The following is a 20,066-nucleotide window of genomic DNA, read 5'->3' on the forward strand; positions in this document are numbered from 1 at the left end:
GTGGATGTGGGTAAATAGTTTTAGGATAATTTTGAGGAAACTTTTGACCCACTTCAAATGTTGACTACTGTGTGTGCCCGTATCAAGACACTCAGAAAGACACTCTTCTTTGGTCTCGAATGTTTTCAAAAGATAACTTTCTCCTTTTTTTTCAAGGCAGAAATCTCTTATGTCATTCAGAGCTTATTGTTCCAGTCATGAGCAAGGTCGAATCATTATAGAGCAACACCCAAAACACATTAAAGTTTTATCCACTGCCTTTAGGGTATTGCTCAGTCTTCAGAAGATCTGAGAGGCTACTGCACTAATTATAGGTCGAAGGACGTCACCTAGACGGAACAGAGTACTATTTTAAAGTTAGTGCTGTATCTCCATTCACTCAGCGTATTTCAGACCCTCTGCCCCACATTAGACAAAAATCCATGCAAACAGAGAAGGAAAAAGCCTGACCGAGACAGCTTTCACAGCTTACTTAAAGAGACTCAAAACAGTACATAGCCTAAAGAAGGTAAAAAAGACCTACATTCAATATTCTTCAACTACGGTATTTTGTTTAATTTGAGTGTATTCACTCCGATAGTTTGGATGGTTTGGACCAAAAAATAAATAAATAAATTACAAAAAAGAAAACGTTGATCTTTAAATTAATTGTTAAATGTTAATTAGGAAACGTTTTTAAAAAAAATTTTCAGAAATAAAATAAAATAACCACAAACGAGCAAATGCAAGAAAAAAAAAAAACAGAGAAACACATTGAAAACTTTTCAACATAAGCAACATATTTTTGTTGTTTTTATAAAGAACGAGTTATTGCAATCATCAGACAGCTATAACATACAATCTTAAACATCTCAAGCTAGTAACATCTTCACCAGCAGGCATAAAAACACACAAGCCCTTTCTGGGAGATTAGCTACTTAATGGAGCTGAAGAGATCAGCAGTTATACTGCAGCGCTCATGTCCCAGCACAGGAACAATCAACCAATAAAAAAACAACGCAAGCAATAAATGCAAGACTCTTCCAACTGCCTTTATGCCAACAGAACAACTTGAAGAATAAATGAAGATCAAGGCTTCTGATGCTGTCAGATTTTCTTAAAGCTTATATCACAATAGTATGACAATATCTGACATAAGCTGTCATAAAGGTGTTGCTTAATTGTATATACAAATTCAGAGTAAACATTAAAATAATGTATAAAGTACAATAAGTAACACATTAAGGTCCAAATAGTAAATGTCAGTTATGCAGTTATGTATTAAAACCAACAGTAAAAAATAACCATATTTATTACAGTTATTTTTATTATGAATTTAGTTAAATTAACTATTTTTAACAATTAAGGATATACACTCAATGCCACTTTATTAGATAAACCTTATTAGTACGGCCAGATGGAATCTGCAGACATTTTTTGCTATTTCTATGCAGAATTTTGGTATTTCTGCAAATTTTGGTACTTTTTTTTGCTATTTCTGCGCAGAATGATTTTGGAAGTATCATAACTAAAACCTTATATGAAATATAAAGTAATACCTTTTTAACTTGTATTTAATGTTTACAATGCAAATCCAATTAGATCCACTTTATTTAATAAACAAAGCAAGTCTCTTATGTAGTATATCTACTAACAGACAGAGCATATTGCTTTACAAACTGTACTGTAAATAAATCATATACATATTTTCACATTTGTCAATTATATTACTGAAATTAATTTATTAAATTCCGTGTGGGCCAACCTATTAGTACCGGGTTGAATCCCTTTCGCCTTCAGAACTGCCTTAGTCCTTCGTGGCATAGATTCTGCTAGAAATATTCCTGCGATTTTGGTCCATATTGACACGATAGCATAACGCAGTTGCTGCAGAATTGTCAGCTGCACATCCATGATGCAAATATCTCCCATTTCACATCCCAAAGGTGTTATATTGGATTGAGATCTGATGACTGTGGAGGCCATTTAAGTACAGTGAACTCATTGTCATGTTCAAAAAAACAGTCTGAGATGATTCACGCTTTATAATATGGTGCTTTATCCAGCTGGAAGTAGCCATCAGAAGATGGGTAATCTGAGGTCATAAAGAGATGGACATGGTCAGCGACAATACTCAACTAGGCTGTGGCATTGACACAATGCTCAGTTAGTACTAATGAGCCCAAAGAGTGCCAAGAAAATATCCCACACACCATTACACCACCACCAGCAGCCTGAACTGTTGATACAAGGCAGGAAGGATTCATGTTGTTGACACCAAATTCTGACCTTACCATTCGAATGTCGCAGCAGAAATTGAGACTTATCAGACCAGGCAACGTTTTTTCAATCTTCTTTTGTCTAATTTTGGTGAGACTGTGCAAATTGTAGCCTCAGTTTCCTGTTCTTAGCTGACAGGAGTGGCACCAGATGAAGAGTTCTGCTGCTGTAGCCCATCCACTTCAAGGTTGGACATGTTGTGCGTTCAGAGATGCTCTTATTTATACCTCTGTTGTAACAAGTGGATATTTGAGTTACTGTTGCCTTTCTATCAGCTGAAACCAGTCTGGTCATTCTCCTCTGACCTCTGACATCAACAAGGCATTTGCACCCATAGAACTGTCGCTCACTGGATATTATCTCTTTTTCGGACCATTCTCTGTAAACCCTAGAGATGTTTGTGCATGAAAATTCCAGCAGATCAAAAGTTTCTGAAATACTCAGACCAGCCCATCTGGCACCAACAACCATCCCACGTTCAAAGTCACTTAAACTACCTTTCTTTCCCATTCTGATGCTTGGTTTGGACTGCAGCAGATTGTCTTGACCATGTCTACATGCCTAAATGAACTAAGACGAGCTGCCCTGTGATTGGCTGATTAGAAATTTGCATTAGCAAGAAGTTGAACAGGTGTAATTGATAAAGTATAAAAATAACAAACAAGCTCTATAAATAGCAACAGAAAGCATTTTCAATACATATACAGTATATGTGCATGTTGTAGGCTAGATTAGCAGGAGCAACTATTAATGTCTGAAAATAAAACCACTGCCAATACAACAATCCAAATATTCTTAAAGACACACAAAGCTAACATTTAATAATAAACGTGCCCGTCACGATATCAGCATCATTGAATATAGACACAAGTCTAGTTCCAAGAGCAGCAACTTGGCTTCTTTTTTACTTTAACCAACCGTGCCAACATCTATCTAGCCAGCATCCTCTATAAAACAAGCATTTATACACAAATTAGCCAAGCCGAGAGGTCAAAGTCATCCTGGCTTTAGCACAGTATAGATGTCATTCATTAATCTAGACCGAACGTTGACTGGCAGGTTATTACTCCAGCCAATAGAAAGCTGTGAGGTGGCTTCTCGCTGTTTGCTTAGGCCAAACAATACAAAAGCTCTGCCATTAGAGACAAAAGATTTGACAGAATGAGGCCTCAAATACCAGAGGAAAGTTCAGATTTAGGTCAGAACTTCACAAATGTTGTCAGACTGATGAGTGACACACAAATACAACACGGTTCTAAGAGTTATCATAGATTATCAGCAAAAAAAAGCATTGTAAGCTAAAAAAAAAAAAGCAAGAGCAACATATTTTGTAATTAATCTAATGCAGTTGACTGTTCGGTTTCAGAGAATTGGCACCATGCATGTTTTATAATTCATCAGGCTTCAGAGAGGAATAAATAATGCATTTGCTCAGTGCTACTTCGCCGTAAACAGATGAAATCTAGGTATGTGCTGTAGAGGTGAGAGATAATTTTTCAATTTTGTGACAATTTCCGCATGCAGTACAGAGCAAACACTTATATCTCCGTTTTCATTGAGCTGTTCTGCAAAGTCTGTAGCTGGGATGTACAGTATTATTGCTTTCTTGCACAAGTAATGAAGTGATTTGAGGGGTTTGGGGCATGGAAAAACAATGGCAATGCTTGTGAAGACGGGAATTTGCTATGAAATTCCTGAAATAATAGAAAAAGACTTTTCATTTGTTCAATACAGTCACTGATCTGAGTGCGCTTTCTCTCTCCTTCATTCTCAGCGGTCAGAGATCAGACCTCTCAGCATCACAACAATAATAAAAACATATGGCACATCTGCAAATGGATTCCATAACCCCTCGGTAATGACCCTCCAGATCCCGCTGTGCAGATGAGCTATCAATTCCCTTGTGAGGCAGATTAGATTAGATAAGGAAGAGATCAGTGGAATCATTATACTGGTGGCTGAATATATAGAGGAATTCTGTTGCATTCTTAAAGAGAAGGATCACAAAAAAAGTTAAATTACTGGAAAGTAAAAAAGAAGACAATGGTTACCAACACTTTAGGGTATACAGGCAAAATAAAATTAATTTCTGTAGTACTTGATGGTTTTTAATTAAGGAAGAGATTTCAAAGAGGTATCTCACAGTCTCAAATGCAAGTTTCAAATGAGGAGTCATTTTTCACATTTTTATATGTAGTGTTCCCTCAAATCCCACAACTAAATACCACCCTGCATCCCTGCAATACATATTTGCAGGACATAGAAAAAGTCTGTCACTTAAATGACAACAAATCTGTCTTAATGAAGGGTACAGAATGATCCAGAAGACCCAGTAGCCCCTTTCACACATACAGACCTTTCCGGAAAATTACCGGCAATTTTCCGGAAAGGATGTATGTGTGAACATGCCCTTTTTGAAAATACCGGTAAATTCGTCGAGGCAATTTTCTGGAAAGAGAAGTTGTAACATTACTGGTAATTTGCCGGAATGCTGCGCTGTGTTAATGCAGAAGGAAGATTGCCGGAAAGAGCGCGTGCACGTCTAGAACGTGCTGACATGAGATGTCTACTTCAGCCAATCAGAACAGTCAGACGCATTCACGTCCGCGCGGTTTATGAAAATAAAAGCCTTTGAATATTTTTCCAGGCACCTTTAGCTGCTAGATGTTAGTCAGATAACATTTATATGTTTTTTCTTAATGCCAACAGTGTTAATAATTTTCGATAATATGCTTATGATAAGCCTTTGTTTGTTTACCTTTAAGCTCTGCGTCGTGTGTGCCCATGAAGCAGCTGGTGAGCCAGCACACACACACACACACACACACACACACACACACACACACACATCATGAAGATCTCGACATACGAAAGTGTGTCTCTATATGTTTTCATCGAAGTTGTTCACAACACTAATCCATCCAGAGTTTGTAATGTTGTCAAACGTTTACAAATACAAGCGCAGCCGTTTAGAGCTCATTTCTGGTTAATGATGTCACAATTTACCGGTATTTTGGAATGGATGTGTGAATGCTCTTTTCCGGAAAAATTCCGTAACGTCCTCGCCTGTGTGAACAGCACTTTTTAGAATCTACCGGTAAAGTCGTTCACTGTGTGAAAGGGGCACAAGTATGCATTTTAAAAACAATCACAACGTTTTTAAACAAAAACAAGTCTGTGGTGTTTCTAAAAGCAAAGGCAGACTTTATACTAGAGAGTTTTGGTTTTAAAATGACATTTAAAATGAAAACCATCCATCCACACTACACAGTATAAAATGCATGATGTGTGGCCATTAATGGCCCATTTCCACTAAGTGGTGTAGTGAGGTGTGGTACGGTACGGTACGCTTTTATAGCCGTTTTCACTGTCAAAAGGTATGTAAAAACGAATTGCATGTAGCATGACAAAACGGCACCAAAATGCACAGCTGAACGCTATTGGTTTACAGCACTATGTCACCAGCGCATACACCAGCAGGAGAATGAAAACAAAGAAAGCGGCATTTTTAAAAACACAGCCGAGTAATACACCATAATAATATATATATACAATAGCGAGTCATGGTCGACTCGATCTTAACCAAACCTTGTCGTTGTCTTGATGAACAGCCACAAAGCCAAGAAGAAGAGCTACTACTCAGTGCATCGCAGCTGTTTACAAGGCCATCCAAAAGCGCAAGTGGTTTCACTTTCTCGCTTGCGCTCGCTGCGTGTCTATATTTGAAATAACAAACTTCTTGAGCTGATGATAATAACATGTATGTGATTACTGAAGTGATTCTGACCTCTGACCCTTTCAGAAACGGACGAGCGCAAGAGTGAAGCGTGAAAAAACAAAGGAGCAAATTATTTTTTCAGCAACCTAAAACATGAACAAACTGCCTTGTTTGACTATTATTATCACCTTTTGGATTATTATGATAACTCTCAATGGCAGAATTACTTTTTATAAGTTTGTTTCAGTCCCTCTACTCTGAAATGCACAAATGTCTCAAAACTAAAACAGGTTTTCACAGGTCAAAGAATTATATGTACCATGATTTTTTCCCTTGTTTCTATGTTCATTTTTCAGGTTTATGTCAGTTTCCTAGAGTTTTAAAGTACTTACGGTGGATTTTTTTTTTTTAATTTTGAAAATCTTGACTTTGGACAAGGACAAAATGAATGAATGAATGAATGTTTTATTTTTTGAATGTATTTCAGATATAAAATAAACAGAATTAATATAACAAAGATGCTTGAAAAATGTGGACAATGGAATAACTGTAACAAAACTAGTGTATTTAAAACAAAAACACACTAGTGTAAATTGCGAGCTATCCAGTGTCCAAAACTCTGGACACCATTATCACTGCAGAAAAGGTTATGCATTAAATAAACAGTGCAAATGTGCATAAATGTTGAGAAGTGCTGAGCAATGTGAGATTATTAGTGCATTTTCCGATGCAATTTATTCTGTAAATACAAATGTTCAGCATAGCATAGCTGAAACACAACAGAGCAGCAAAGAAAATGAATGCATAAAAAGAGCAGGATGTGGTTAATGAGGAATTAAAAATGTGAAAGAGAACTGGACTTGATTCTGACAAGCAGCTTCTCATCATCTGTAGTGACTATGCAGAAACTTCTCTCAAATCTGACAGTGCAAAACAGCAGGTTCACCTTTGCTGCTGTCAAATACTCACTTATGTGTGTAAACTAAAAACTTTTTAAAAATTGCAAGTAGAAAAATGCCGTTGTTTGCCTTCTCTCAACCCTATCGCACCGCTATAGCCTTCAGAAATTGTTTTATGTTTGAAATTAATAACATCAGCTTATTTTGTTTCACATAAGAATTATATAAAACAGAAATTACATTTTTAAATGTAAACAAAACAAAACAAAACAAATAATTAGTGTCTCAGCTCCAAATCATCATGCTAGCTGTGTATTTAGCTTTTTAACAGTTGGCTAAACACTTGATTAAACATGCATTTCAGCTCTGTTGATCCAGGCTGACACTAAGCACAATTACTCCATAATTGCAGAGTATGCCTCATAGTTGAGCAGATTCAAACACAAACTACACAGCTGCGGCTTGCATGAGAGACACTGGTAAACCATGAAGAATCCCAAATGTAAATTTATCCTGAGGCCAACATGCGCTTTCTGGGCATGAGGGAATGAAATCATTGCTTGGAACAGGTTTGCATACCGAAAGTGTTTGTGTTTCTTCTTCCTATTACTTTCCTGTTGAACATAATGTCAAGTAGCTTTTTTAAATGCCCCTTTTATAATATAGGACATCGCTACATACTATGTAGTTACATGTAAAATAATAATGTCCCCAGAATATATATGCCTATAGTTTCAGTTCAAAATACCCCACATATCATTAGTCATAGCTTGTAAAATGTTAATTATAAAATTCGGAGCAAAAAAAAAAACAAAACTTGCAGTTAATGTCCCTTTAAATGCAAATGAGCTGCTGCTATTCAGAAGAGGGCAGTCTTTACTTGCTATTCTGCCACTTCAGAAACAACTAAATAAAATAAGTATTGTGTAAAGGATGAGTCTAAAAATTTGAAAACTTCTAGAATAACCAATGCGGTCATGCTGTTTTGAAAGACACAACTGAAGTTATGTTTTTGGCACCAGAAATTAATTTTTTTGATAGCAGGAAGTTGCTAGGCAACAGAGGCATGCATATTTAAAATCACAAGGAAAAGTACCAGACAACTGAATTACATTCATTTTGACTGCTATGGTTGTTCTATTTAGAGATAATCATAACTTGTTTCTGTTTTGTAATTTTAATAAATTAACAATGTTGGAAGGAAACATACACATATTTTGTGAAAGTCAAATAATAGTACTGTATATATGTGCGCTCTATTTCAACAAAGGTATTAAATTGCAAAAAATAAAAACAGTCAAATTTACCACCTTGGTAGTTCTAGTGTTAAAAAGAGAGAGAGAGAGGGGGAGGTCTGTCACCTTATAAGTGAATAATAAATGTCTGTTTATGGATTATTCTCACAGTGAGTGTTTTAAATATAAATATAACGACAGAGCTCTAGTCTATGTTAATTGAAATAGAAACAATAGTAACTGGAGCCAAATTAACTTGCACGGCATGTTAATGAGCAGAAATAATTTCTCAAAACATGAAGTGACATACTTGTTTTATATGAAGAGCATTAGACATTGGCAGTAATATATAATAAGATCCTCTTGTCCATGACAAGGCAAGCAAATTCTTAACAGCTGGCATTTTCACCTACTTGCCAAAAAGGTTTACCAAAACAAAGTTACTAAGGTGTCCTTTTTCACACTTTCTAGGTTGGTAGATGTACTGGAGACCTGATTATAACCCTTAAACATGGAAAAACCCAGATTTTCATAATATATGTCCCGTTTAAGCCTGAGCTAAAGCTAAAAGATCAATTCGTTTTAATTGGCCATACTCTAGATTACATAAGTGTTGTTTTAGAAGCGGTAATGAAAGCAAAGGGCTTTTCCAACCGCTGAGCAAGAAGGAAACACACGTTGGAGACAGCCAGTCTCATCACCATAGAGACAAAGGTCTCCGCCGCTCTCATTAAAACACTATGACAGATCGAGCGAAAGAAAGAGGGAGGTATGAAAGAAACAGAGATGAGTTTTGGTAGCTGGGGACAAAAGAAAACAAAAGACAAGAAATCTTTGGAACAAGAGGGACTCCTCACTGCCATTCTCTCATCTTTTGTACATACCTGATGCTCAAAAGAGCATACAAGTCTACGAAGCATATAATGCAGCAGGCCTTGAAAAGCAATCTATTTGAAAATGCATGATATAAATCCAGTTATTTATAGTATATATTATACATATGTATGATATAGGATGCAAGGATTCACCTGCTCACGATTCAATACAATTCACAATATTAATCTCATGATACAATTTAGTCAAGATTTTTTAACAAAATTATTTAAAACTAATTTAAGGTGAAGAGCCCTTTCAATTTTTATCTTAAATGCTGCACATTGTTTGCAAAATAATTTTTTCAATCAGCTTACAGTAAATCGTTACAACCCTAAAATATATTATCTTTATTGTTATTTTTAGGCTACTTATTGTACTTAAATTCTTTATAACCATCAATTTGTTATACCTCAATTATGGCATTTACATTGGAAGCTTAATGGCAGTTTGAAAAATACTGAAAAAAAAGATTTGATTAAAAAATGGATGGACAGACGGATGGACGGACGAACAGACGGATGGATAGATGGACAAAAATTATAACAGAGATGGATGGATGGATGAAAATTACAACAGACAGACAGATAGATAGACAAAAATTATGACAGACAGACAGACAGACAGACAGACAGACAGACAGACAGACAGACAGACAGACAGACAGACAGACAGACAGACAGACAGACAGACAGACAGACAGACAGACAGACAGACAGACAGACAGACAGACAGACAGACAGACAGACAGACAGATAGATAGATAGATAGATAGATAGATAGATAGATAGATAGATAGATAGATAGATAGATAGATAGATAGATAGATAGATGTTAAAACTTTATTAGAGCAAATAGGTCACAGGACCTCAGTGGCCACTTCAAAAGAACAGTCAATCAAAGAGCTCAGTGCATTTATATGGCTTAGTAGGCCATATAAATATTAGATACGGTGAATGCAAAAATAATCCTATGAAAAAATTCTGAACAGTGTCCAAATATCTCATATCAGACAGACCAAAGAGTCAAAACTAATGTATAGTAGAGAGATTAAACAATAAAAACATAATACAAAAATCACAGCAATCTAACAAGCGACTAACGGGCAATCATTTGTGTGCTCTGCGTAATGTGAGTGCATTCGAGCCCTTTAGACAATAACCACAGATCAATGCTTTATGCAGAGATAATGTGAGGAGTGCCAGACACAACGCATCATGTGTCTCTTATTATGGATAACAGCTTTTCTCTGTGAGCACCACTCAGCTCAACACAACTCTAATCATGACTTCAGGCCATCTCGTCATTAGGGAGGCATGATTGAGCACTTAACGCTTATTCAAGGACACTGAATCATCTATGAAGAAGCCACGTGATTTCTTTGACCAGTCATTTTTGAAAGGTCCTTTCAGTAGTGCACCAAAGACTACACCACTGTATCTGAGGTGATCAGAATAAAATGTAAAATAAATGAATAAAACACAATATTTAGAAATGAAAATACATAAAAAAATATGTGTATTAATCAAACTCTGAGAGTTTGGAGAACAGTTACAAAAAACTCAAAGGAATGGCAACCGTTTCAAGAGTTTTGTCTATAGCACAAGTTTTAACATGGCGTGATAGGGGTCTTAGGATAATTGATCAGTTATTTAATGAAAATACTATGCACTCATTTTCTGATCTTAAAGAAAAATGTATGTTACAAATTAAGAAGTTTACAATTATTATCTTACAATTAAGAAGCTATATTACAAATCATAAAAAAAGGAAATATTCAAAAATGTCCCAACTAATGTGGAACATTATTTTATTGATATAAAAAACAAAAAGGACTACAAAAAAACATGTCACACATATATGTGCCTCACACAGGTTTCTTCATCTGGTGTATAAGAACAGCAGCTCTGCCAGTTATTCTCTTTATTCTATATTTCCACCTGTGAATACTCGTCCATAGACCCTCAGACCACGCAGCACTACTGATTCGATCCAAGACCAGCAACGAGATGATCCCAAGGTTTACATATCCTGGACCAGGCCATATCCTGAGCAGCTACTGTGGTGGTCATGGAGGAGTGGAGAGCATGAAACTGATTCCTGTGACGCCCCAGGGCCTGACGAGTCTTCGCTGAGTTTAAGCTTCCTGCATCCAGCACTGATCGTGATGATTTTGCCCATCTGAGCCTGGTTCTCTCAAGGTTTTTTTTTTCTTCACTTTCGCCAATTGGTGAAGTTTTTTCCTCGCCGCTGTCGCCACTAGCTTGCATGGTTCAGATCTGTGAAGCTGCGTATCGATGAATTGCTCTTCAGTGTTTGGACTCTCAGTAGTGATTATTAAACCACACTGAACTGAGCTAAACTGAACTGAACCTAATCTTTGAAAAATGAACTACACTGTTTCAATTTACTATGATCTTTTATGTGAAGCTGCTTTGACACAATCTACATTGTAAAAAAACACTATAAAAATAAAGGTAAATTGAATTAATTATATAATAGACTACTTCTGTATTTAACAGATAATAACATTCTTAATATTATGAAAAAAGTGAGAATCTGAACTTAAAGAAATAATTGAAGATGAGATTTGGGAAAACATATGTTGAGAATTTCATAAGGGGATCAATAGCCATAACTGTATGGAGAAAAAGATAGATAGATGGATGGATGGATGTATGTATGGATGGATGGATGGATGGATGGATGGATGGATGGATGGATGGATGGATGGACGGATGGATGGAAGGATGAACAGATGGACGGACGGGCGAACGAACAGATGGACGGATGAATGGATGGATGGATGGATGGATGGATGGATGGATGGATAGATGGATTCAACAGATAATAACACACTTAATATTAAGGCAAAGTGGGAATCTAAACTTAACAATACGATTGAGGATGAGATTTGGGAAAACATGTACAGAATCTCATAAGGGGATCAATAGCCATAACTGGATGGGGAAAAAGAAAGAGAGCTGGATGGATGGATGGATGGATGGATGGATGGATGGATTGGTGGATGGATGGATGGATGGATGGACGAATGGACGGACGGATGTACATGAGTACTCACAGCCTTTGCTCAATACGTGAGATATCATTATGGGGTATTGTGAGTAGAATTTTGAAGAAATAAATGAATTTAATCCATTTTGCAACAAGGCTGTAACATAAAAAATGTGGACAAACTGAAGCGCTATGAATACTTTACGATGCACTGTATATAGTCTGGATATCAGGGTTTCTGCAGGTCTCAAGTCAAATTTAAGTCTTTTAAAGACCCTTTTAAGACCACAATGAATTAAAATTTTGACGTATACAGGGCTAAACACACAGAAGATAGCCCTAATAGCCCAGTTGGCCAAATGGAATTTATTTATTTCTTGCTTGCCACAAAAAAATCTATTGTGATTATTTCTTAGCAACATGCTTTAATGTTTCAAAACAAGAAAAGTCTAGTTGTATACACTTTTTTCAAAATAATATTTGTTTTTTTATTTACATTTATATAAAGTTTAACTTTGTTAAAAGTATATTTAATGTGGAGACAATTACATAAATAAAAAAATACATTTGTTGACTTTTGGTCCAAATTGATAGCAATGACTTCTATTCAACTTAATGTATTACTGTAAAAAAAAAAAAAAACTTAAGTTTCATGCCTATATATAAATAGTGTCCACTCCCCTTACTTCTGTAAATAGTTTTTGCATGAATGGATAATAACAAAAAGGGATATATTGCTCTGTTATTATAATAAGGAATTGTATAAATGTTTTTAGTTTTCTTTCCATGATTTTATTAAGATTGGATTGCCTCATATCTTGAAAGTAAAATAACTAACAGACGGTTTAAAAATCAAAGCCAGAACTGATTCAGTGCAAACCAAACCAGTGACCCAGTAATCTACTAATAATGTTAATGTGGCCTAATGTGTATTAATTGTATTAAAAGTTTTTACTATTTAGTTGGACATGAGGAGGCTGGTACTTAATTGTTTCTGCCAAGTCGCGTCACTTTTGGTGCAGACAGACAAATTGCTAGTTGCTGGAATTTTCTCGTGTCATGTGTCATTAGGATATGGTGTGAGCGTTCATTTATGCCAAAGACTATAGAATACACAAGGCATGTCACTCAAATCGTTTTGACTGGGGGAAAGTATTATGGTCAATATGGTGAATAAAGCCCTGATCACTATTTGGCGAATAAAGCCTGATCACTATAGACTGAAGATACTCCAGGGAAGAGGCTCGGACCAGACATGAGTTCCTGCAGATTTAATGTGATTGGAATGTTTAGAAATTAAACTTATGAGACAGTTGTTGTTTAATTTTATTGGTGATTCCTAATATTAAATTCAATCATAAGCTTAGCAAGCACTTTTGGAGAATTTGATGTTTCTCCATTCAAACAGAATGCCCGAGCATACTGCCCGAGAGGTCTTTCAAAGATGGCCACAGAGTAAAATTACTTGCCTTAAAGGAACTTTGTTTACGTTCAGCCTTCTGCAATTTAAAAATCCTCTCACAGTTGAAGAAATGCTCACAGCTGAATGCTTTTGAATGAATGCTGAATTTTCAGCTGTGCAAAATGCTTCGGTGGACATGCAGCATCATTCTACATATATAATACTATGCATTTACAATGATAAATATTAATTGATAACAATGAAATTGATGAAAAGTTTGATATTTTATTCATATCAAATTTACATAATTGATGTTTATACTAAGCAGAGCAAATTAGCCTGAGACCACATACCCATAAAAAAAACCCTGACAGGAGTAAAGAGAGGTTTTGAGGATGATCTGCTACATGATTTACATCTGCAAATTAAAGAACACAGATGCAGAAGCTCATTTCCATAATGACCACCGCAATCTACCAAGAGTAGCGCAAATTAAAACTGATGTGGCTTGGTAATCGATATGTTCAGATAATGTCTTTTTCTGCCGTTTCAAATAAACAAGAGTGGAAAACATTCAGTCTCCTCCATAACATGCCCTCCATTCACTGCATTCCTCCTCACACAGTAGCAGCAACATTTACAGCATGTCAAGTGCGACATGGGTTGAGATATGCATTTTGGGGCATCAAATAGTATTAAATAACAGTTTAATAATGACATTTATAATGTACAAAAATACTAGTGAGCTGACTACCGTAAACAAAACAAAAATCACATTGCATGATTCCTTTATATATTTAGTGCACTGCATTCAAGATGTCTGTCTTTTTTCAGTAAAAAACGATTACGTTTTTTGGAAGAAAACATTTAATAATGGAGATGCGGTGGCTCAGTGGGTAGCATGTTTACCCCACAGCAAGTAGGTCACTGATTCGAGCCTCGGCTGGGTCAGTTGATATTTTTGTGTGGAGTTTGCATGTTCTCCCCATGTTCGTGTGGGTTTCTTCTGGGTGCTCCGCTTTCCCCACAACTCCAAAGACATGTGGTACAAGTGAATTGGGTATGCTAAAATTGACCGTAGTGCATGAGTGTGGATGTGAATAAGTGTGTATGGATGTTTCCCAGAGATGGGTTGCGGCTGGAACGGCATCCGCTGCGTAAAAACAACATATGCTGGATGAGTTGGCGGTTCATTATGCTGTGGCGACCCCAGATTAATAAAGGGACTAAGTTGAAAAGACAAGGAATGAATGAATGATATTGTACTGCTAGTTGAATTATACTTGTTTTTGCATGTTCACATATTTTGTAAACACAAGGTCTGCAGTTCTGCTTATGTTATGCATACCTTTTTTTCCATCTTCTTCTTTTTTTTTTGTGGTTTTACACACTAAAATAGGGTTTGCACTGATGCAAGCTGTCAAAAGCATTAAATATACTCCGTATAAAAATACTCTTCCCTTTGCTTTGTCTCCTGACTGAAAATGTGCAACTCCCAAAAGTGCATTGCAACAGGCCCTGAAAATAAAATAAAATAAAATAAAATAAAATAAAATAAAATAAAATAAAATAAAATAAAATAAAATAAAATAAAATAAAATAAAATAAAATAAAATTAAATTAAATTAAATTAAATTAAATTAAATTAAATAAATAAAAACTGAAAAAAATAAAACTAAACAAAACACAAAACAAACCAAATAAAATCCTGTGGTTGGAAGGGCATTCACTACATTTAAAAAAACATTCCATTGTAATTGGTTGTTCATTCCACTGAGGTGACACCTGATACAGCAGAGACTAAACTGAAAACATGTGACTGAGTATAAAAAAATCCCTATATCTTCTAATTTGTCAAACCAGAGAAATGGATGGCCAGGAAAAGAAAAAACATGCTAGTAACAAAACAGGGTAATCGATGCAGACTACACTCGCTGTCAGTTCTTATATTCAGTGACTAATGAGTCTCTCTCTCAACACAGCCAGCTAATACCATTAAAGCATCATTGCTTCCTCTTGTCATCCCGACTTCCTGCTAACAGCCACTGTCGGCCACTGATGTGCATGAGCACACAGATGCCATGAACATGCAGACACACCGAACGAAACATTTAACAACAGCAAAAACCAGAGACCTCAGTAAAGCAGAAGAGAGGAACGTTAATGAATGGAGGGGGATGGGGGAGGTCTGTGGGGAAAAGGAGGAGTATTTCTGGAGGCGAATGAGTGGCGAGTGATGTAAGGATGGGAGAGAAGTAAGCAAGAGGACCCAAGAGGACAGATGAGGTCCAGAGGGCATCACAGGACCCTATCAGATGACGAACATCAGCCCTTGTCACCCACCCAATTAAGTAGCATTCAGACATTCAGCTATTCTTACTTGTGCACTGCTTAAAACACTCACTGCAATAACACTGACATCTGGCTACTGGACATGCGTGGCCTGCTAAATAATGTATCTGCAGGGATTACTGTAGGCCATCAGCGTCCAGCCGTCCACCGCCTTCAGCATTTACCCAGCTTGATGTGTGTGTAGGTGTGTTTGTGCAGGGAACAGAGGCGCAGTGGTTTATGGTGAAAGGTGACACAGTGTCACTCCACCCAGCAGGGCTTCCTCACACACCTGTCTGCATGTCATAGCACTTCATTATAAAACTCTGCTTGACCCCAGAAGCTGTCACTTCACCCCACAATTCTCCAATCAGGCTTATCTGCAGTTCATCATGTGTACTGTGATTTCCATACACAGTTGAGGTGATCAAAGACTAGTGGAATGAGTTTCCATCCACATAGACACTACTGTTACAATTTGAAGATTAAGGAAATATATAGTTTTATTTGGCAAGAATTATCATAAAATTTCTAAATTCTTAGATTTTTGTATGTAAATCATTTATTATTATATTATATTATATTATATTAATTATATAATATTTATTATATTATATTATATTAATTATATAATATTTATTATATTATATTATATTATATTATATTATATTATATTATATTATATTATATTATATTATATTATAATACCATTTTACATCATTGTTAATAAATTATTACCATAAAAAATTTTCAATATTAATGATATTGGTATTTATAAACGTTTGAGCACCAAATCAACATTGTTTTTTACAGGATGATGTTACACTGAAGTAATAACTGCTCAAAAATTAGATCACAGGAATAAAATGAGTTGTACAATACATTAACTAAGTATTATTTATTTTAAATGGCAATAATAATTCACAATACTACTGATTATGCTGTGTTATTATTAAATGAAATCATCTTTGTTGAGCATAAAGCCGCAGTCACACTAAAGTTTGAGCATGCAAAATTTGGCCGGATGGAGCTGCAAAAGGGGGAGGAATAAAACAAGATGATGTGACACAGATAAAATGAGTGATTGCTGCACATTTTAGATTTCTGAATTTCTGTCACACAGATTCATGTTCGGCTTGGGTATAATGGAAGTCAAAGGGGCAAAAAGTGCAGTGTGATGGCACCTTAAGAGACTTCTTTAGATATCTAACAACAAACCTTATGCAAACAGAGTGTATATAAAAAAGTTGAACAATTTAATAAATCATGGAAACACCAAAATAATACCCGATGACTTTAGTTGGAACAACTAGTTATGTTGTTAGATTTTCTAATTCTCTGCATGTTTTCACATTATTATAAAGTAATGAATTTGTTGAATTTGATATATGCATTGTTAGTGTGCTGTCAAAAATGTACTCAAGCTGGATACATTTAATGTAGCAATTTTCATGAACCAAAGGGGAAGGGATAGGCATAATGTTAGTGAGTTTCAGAAAATAAAATGGGGATAGTGTTGATATGTATTATTATCTTTTATTTACTTTATTAACAAAATATATTTTTGTTCAGAACTACTTTATTTGAAACGTCATGCACAAAGGACAACAGAAACACAATTACTGATTTAATTCTAGGTGTGCTTTCAAAAGAGTCATGTAACTAAAAATAAATATGCCATCAGACAAGAACATGTGACAACAACTTCCTTTTTTATTTTACAGCAATTTCTCCAAATGTGATAATTTTACTTCTCGTGTACAATTTGGATGAAAGCACATTTCTTTTTCGATATTATTTCACAATATTCTGATTTTCCACATGAATGAAATATGCAGCTTAGAACAGAAACAATTGCAGTGCTAACTTATATCACTTTTATTGGATCCTTGAATGGGAGATCAATTGTTACTCCTAATAAAGGCCATTTTCACTATGGTTTGCTTGTACCGTGTAAAACATGCAAGTCATTCATGTTGTCTCAACACAAATCCATTAGGCTAAAGTAACTAATTTAAGTTAATTGAAAATATAACATTTCAGTTTATCCCAGAACTGTTGCTTTAGCTCATTTTCAAGAGTTCGCCCTTGCTGATGATTAATTATAAACCGTTTGGCATGCTGTTTCGGGAGAGAGCCCTGAGCTTGTGAGATCATCGAGCCTGGGGCTCCCTCCTGTTGCAGGGCGAGAGGGGAGTCTGAGCTCAGGTAACTCTTGAGATCTCCCCTGCTTGATAATAAATTGGCTATGGAGATTGTATGAGTTCCTTGCTTGCCTAAAATGACGATTTAATTTGCCAATTTATTTAAGATAGATGTTTTGTTCTCTGGCAGGAAACCGGAGTGCCTCAGGAAAACCCACGCAAACACGGGGAGAACATGCAAACTCCGTACAGAAACGCCAACCTGGCCAGGTAAGGTCTGAGCCAGTGACGTTCTCGCTGTGAGGCAAAAATGCTAACCATTGGGCCTCCGTGCTGCCATGATAAGGAAAGTGAATGAGTAGGTGTGCACTGAAAACCCTAATAAGTCGACTGAATGAAATTAATTGAGTAAACTTGTTGCCTTAATTTAATTGAGTAACAGAGTCTCCCAAAACGTAAATATTTAAGTTTATTTTACTTGTCGGTTTGGGAGATTATAATAAAAAAATAAGGAACCATTGAATCCTATTTCGGTGAACAATTATACATGAAGCCTTGTTTTCTAATTTTAAAAAAAGACCTTGCACTAAAAGGTTGCACATATTAGAATTTTACAGTAAAGACTACATTAAAACGACCTATTTTTTTTTCAAAGGATTAACTGTGATTTTGAGCTTACTATATTGAAATCTTAAGTTTATGCATTTTCATTGTATATACGTTAAATTAACTCATGTTTTTAGGTGACAGGACTAAAATGCTAAATTTTAAGAAATGTCCAGTCAACTTTACTTGATTGTTTAAGTAAAGACAACATTAGGGTTTACAGTTCTTCAAAAAGAAGATGGCTATAAGGTAAGATGCTTTGGTTATTTATAGTGATTTAAGAATCGTCTGATTGGTTGATCGTGAGTTAGCTAACGAGGACCAGCTGCTATCAATCATAACCGCGTGCTCCTCTCGAAATTAATTTATAAATAAACTTCACTTAAACAAGCAGTTTAAACAAGCAGCAAAAAAATAGTTTTCTGAGTGTAAGAGAGATCCAAATGACCAATAAAAAAAAAGAAAAACACTGTCAATTGCTGATCCTGCTTTCCCTAAAATTACTTTTTCACAGTCAAGCTATAACAGAAGAGAAAGTGATCCCCGGCTTTTTATATCAGTGTATTTGTTTGTTTTGCTATGGAGAAGAGCTAAATCACAAAGGCCTTATATGACTCTAATGACTCTAGCCAATGCAAACAATAGCCGTGCTACTACATCCCTGTGTGTAAACAGACAATCCCTCTATTAAACCCATGTGACTTTAGAGTGAATGTCATGAAATAGACTTCAAATTATAACCCTGTTTAAAGAGACTGAAGAGGACCGACCCAAACGAACAGGCTCTTGTTTGCATTTCTTTATGAGACAGAGCCTCTTTCAAATATTTGACTGGGCCGACGCTTGCTGTTTAGGATTCAATGGCAGATGATTTCTCCAACTGTTCCCACAAACCAGCAGATTTTAGAGCGAATATTAAGTCTGGAGGTTCATTTTATATGCACACGCACACACACGGTTACACAAGAGCAAACAGACACAGTGAGGTGAGCCGAGGACAGCTGAAAACAGAGACTACAGAAATAATTACTCCCTGGATGTATGACTCGGGTCATGGTGTTATTTAACCTAGCCTGACTTCTTTACATCACTATAGGTGGATGTTGAGTTATCACTGGGAATTAGAAAAAAAAGGGCTTTTACATCTGTCTGTGTGATTTTATAGGCCAAGGCCTTGCCTCAAAGAATAATTACAGGGGCTTTATCATTAACACTAAATATTCCCCGTCAGCAACAGAAGCTCTGCAAGATAACAATCCTAAAAACCCTGAAATCACTTCTGTCCCGGGTTAATGTAATGTCTTTAAAAAGAAAAAGCTTTATCTGGTAAAAGTTCTTTTAAGAAAGACGTTTACTCATAGATACACTGCTTTAGATTTAGCTTCAAAGCTAAATAGATAATAAGTCAAATTGATGAAACTTCAATTATGATTTCACATTTTGGCATGTCTCATTAAAATAACTGCACCAAAAGGTAACACTTTACAATAACATTACAGTAACAGTACTTTTTTTTTTTTTTTAAGTTGTTCACATTTTAAGACTTTTTGTAAAAAAAAAATTTTTAAATTACCCATACTGTTT

General features: G+C 35.7%; 1 protein-coding gene across 14 annotated transcripts in view; it reads right to left on the reverse strand.

Moving 5' to 3' along the window:
• Positions 1–20,066, reverse strand: part of cacna1ba (calcium channel, voltage-dependent, N type, alpha 1B subunit, a) — a 189,851-nt gene that overhangs the window by 139,717 nt on the left and 30,068 nt on the right.

The sequence above is a fragment of the Danio rerio genome, chromosome 5 (genome assembly GCF_049306965.1).
Source record: "Danio rerio strain Tuebingen ecotype United States chromosome 5, GRCz12tu, whole genome shotgun sequence".
NCBI classification, from domain to species: Eukaryota; Metazoa; Chordata; class Actinopteri; order Cypriniformes; family Danionidae; genus Danio; species Danio rerio.